The 3,288-nt window shown below is 47.5% G+C and overlaps 1 protein-coding gene across 1 annotated transcript in view; it reads left to right on the top strand.

Annotated features, from left to right (window-relative positions):
• Window positions 1-543: 543 nt before the first annotated feature.
• Window positions 544-3,288, top strand: part of Zfp57 (ZFP57 zinc finger protein) — a 9,258-nt gene continuing 6,513 nt past the window's right edge. The window contains exons 1-2 of the mRNA XM_015507468.2: window positions 544-1,601; window positions 2,162-2,251. The gene's annotated coding sequence lies outside the window, so the exon portion shown is untranslated. The remainder of the gene's footprint in view (window positions 1,602-2,161; window positions 2,252-3,288) is intronic.

Here is a 3,288-nt window from a genome sequence, read left to right as displayed (position 1 = left end):
GATGCTGTGTGCTTGAGGGGCTGTAAAATTTTCATTTTCCCTCACGAAGTCAACACCCCCCCGGCTGGGGATGTGGTTCAAGCGGTAGCGCGCTCGCCTGGCATGCGTGCGGCCCGGGTTCGATCCTCAGCACCACATACAGACAAAGATGTTGTGTCCGCCAAATATTAAAAAATAAATATTAAAATTAAAAAAAAAAAAGTCAACCCCCCCAAAGTTTTAGTGGTTTCGTGATTTTAATCGAGGTAATTTGGTCCATATTTTTTCCAAGCATGAAGCTGGGAAAAAAATTTTTCCAAGCATGAAGTGGACCAGTGGCTATCAATTGGTAGGTGGAGCGAGTTGGTAGGGCAAGGCGGTGCTCTCTGTGCGTTAGAATTGGGATGCAAACTCCTGACCTTGGCTAGACCACCGACTGTGCTAGGTCACTTGGCTACGTAAGAGGTGGCTTGCGCACTGCTAACCAGCGGAAGCAGGCGGGATTTGGGCGGGGTTGCGAGCGCTCTGGACTTTGTGCCTGGGCGGAGTGCTCCAGCTACCAGCTACAAACACGCTAAGCGCGGAAATCAGATCGGGGCTGGACTGGTGAGTAAGGCAGCGAAGAGTGGCGCTCCTTGCGGTGGAGTCTGATGGAGGGTATTTGTCCGGTATTCCTCCATCCTTCACCTCGGCAGGGTGAGGCCCTAATCTTGGGGGAACTTCCAACTTGTGGGATCCCAGACTTAGCCAGGTGTGTGTGGCTTGGTGCAGTGTCCACTCCCGCCACCTTGGGGGCTTGCGCCAAGGAAAGGGTCCTGGCACGTGTTGAGTTGTGATCCCAGAAAAGAGGGTTTCAGGACAGACGGGCATCGGGCAGTGCCGTCCAAGTCAGTGAGACTATTTCAGAGCACCGAAGCTGGTTCGGTGAGTGTTAGACCCTGCTGTGCGCCGCAGTGGTGAGCAGAACAGCCCGGCTCCCTCCAGAGCGCTATGAAACGCTGTGAGTGAATAGTCGGGGCCCCAAGCAGCCACCAGGAGCCGTGATCTGACCGGCCTGGGAGGCACAGTGACTGGACAGTATCCTTGGAAGGCCTGAGCAGCGACCCAAAGGTCATATTAGAGGGACGAGTGTTGGGCGGTTCGCTGAAGGGCAGAATATTCACGTGGCTGAAGACCCGGGTTTGGGACCTCGAGGGCACATCCCACAAAGCCTTGAGGGTGTGTTGGGGATTTAAGGGGCATTTTGAGAATTTCCTGTGGGAAATTATGATAGGGTTTTGGTTTGGAGAGAGACTGATTTGGTCAGGACTGGAAAATGGCGACACATTCCAACAGGAATTGCTTTCTGGAAGGGTGGGGACTGGTCGGTACGTGTAAGCCTGCTGTGACTTCCGGCCCCTTAATAGCCAAAAGTCTGGTGAGTCATATCTAGCTTCCTTCCACTCCAGACCCCTGTTGAGCTCCGGGGTCCTGTGGACAAAGAAAGTACTCTTGTAGGCCGCCAGAGAGACAACCCTGACAGAAGATAGAATCCTGATCAAGGACCTCTTCCTGCCACTCTCAGCAAAAGCCATCTTAAGTACTGATGACAGCAGAGTTCTTCCATGCTGGCGAGCGGAAAGGCAAGTCTTTAAGGACATTATCATTGAGGCCGTTTAAAGTGCAATTGGCTGGAAAATAGATCTCTTTACTTCATAAAAATGGCCATGAATAGTCTTGTTATCTCCCCTGTTACTGGGACTTGAACCTAGGGACACTCTACCACTGAGCTACAATCCAGCGCTTTTTGTTTTTTGAGACAAGGTCTTGCTAGTCTGGCCTTGAACTTGGAATCCTCCTGCCTCAGCTTTCTAAATCGCTGGGATTTCTGGCCTGCACTACCATACCCAGCTGATCATAAATTGCTGAGGTCCAGGTCCAGCCCCGCTGGGGGATAGTGAGGATCCATGGTGGTCCTGAAGGACCATGGCATAACACTTAACATTCCTAATGGTTCTGATGTGGTGCGGTGGTGGTGCAGTGGAGCGGTTTGGTACTGCCTTGTAGGTCGTTCCTGCCTTGCAGACCTGCAGCAGCATCCCCCATGCTGTGACCCTGTCAGACAGCGAGTGCAGGAATGCCTTCACCAATAAATAGTCCTTTTTTTTATCCTTTCTTTTTTTTTTTTCTTTCTCATGAATAGCCTTGAAAGGAAAAGGGAGAGAGGAGAGAGGAAAGAAGAAGAAAATCAACTTCAGATCCTAGGACTGCAGTTATCATCACATCTTTGGCGGTATCCAATTCACTTTTACTCAAATGTCATTTTCCTTGCTGGCATTTATTACTTTCATTACCTTTCCAAAAAAATGAAAGGAAAAAAAAAGTCAACAGTTTAATATACTTTTCTTAGCATCTGAAGGGAGGGAAGATGTGGGTGAGTGGTTGTTAGCAGGAACTGGTGTTCTAGCATGTTTGCATTAGAGCAAGAACTCTTCAAAGTGAGCAGGGAGCGACAGTGCTTGGCACATCGTGACCCCTGAATACGTGAGAGCTGTTGTGTTGTTGTCGGTATTATTCTTTACAAGCATCGTGCTGTTTAGATGCTCTCTGGCTCACAATGACATGATTGTTTAACTAATGTATTTTGACTTTGCAGTGTTAGGAAAGCCTTACCCATTCAGTTGAGATTGTACTTTGGATTTTGAATTTGGATCTTTTTCCCAGGCTAGTGATATACATATAATACTCTGATATTCTCATCTCTCTCTCTCTCTTTTTTTTTTTTTTTTTGGTACCAGGGATTGAACCCAGGGGGGACTCAACTACTGAGCCACATGCCCGAACCATTTTTTATATTTTATTTAGAGATAGGGTCTTGCTTGCTAAGTTACTTAGGACCTCACTAAGCTGTTAAGGCTGGCTTTAAACTTTTGATGCTCCCGCTTTAGCCTCCAGAGCCATGGGATTACAGGCATGCACCACTGTGCCCTGCCTCTGATATTGTCCTGAAGCTGTGTAGTGCCAGTGAGCTTCAGCTTCTTGTCAGGCACATGATAAGGAGAGGAACAACTGATACTCTGCAGTGTGCTTTGTTGCTAAGCCAAGATGTTCTGTAGGTTAGGTGCATTAAATGCATTTCTGATTTAAGACTTTCAACTTATCACAGGCTGTGGATGTAGCTTAGTGTTTGCTAAAAACCCTGGGTCTGAGACCCAGCACCAGGAGAAGGAGAAGAAGAAAATCTTGTCACAGAATCATTTAAAAAAAAAAAAAAAATATATATATATATATATATATATATATATATGTGTGTGTGTGTGTGTGTGTGTG

This window comes from Marmota marmota, unplaced genomic scaffold (genome assembly GCF_001458135.2).
Source record: "Marmota marmota marmota unplaced genomic scaffold, marMar, whole genome shotgun sequence".
NCBI classification, from domain to species: Eukaryota; Metazoa; Chordata; class Mammalia; order Rodentia; family Sciuridae; genus Marmota; species Marmota marmota.
This window is presented reverse-complemented; position numbering and strand designations above follow the sequence as displayed.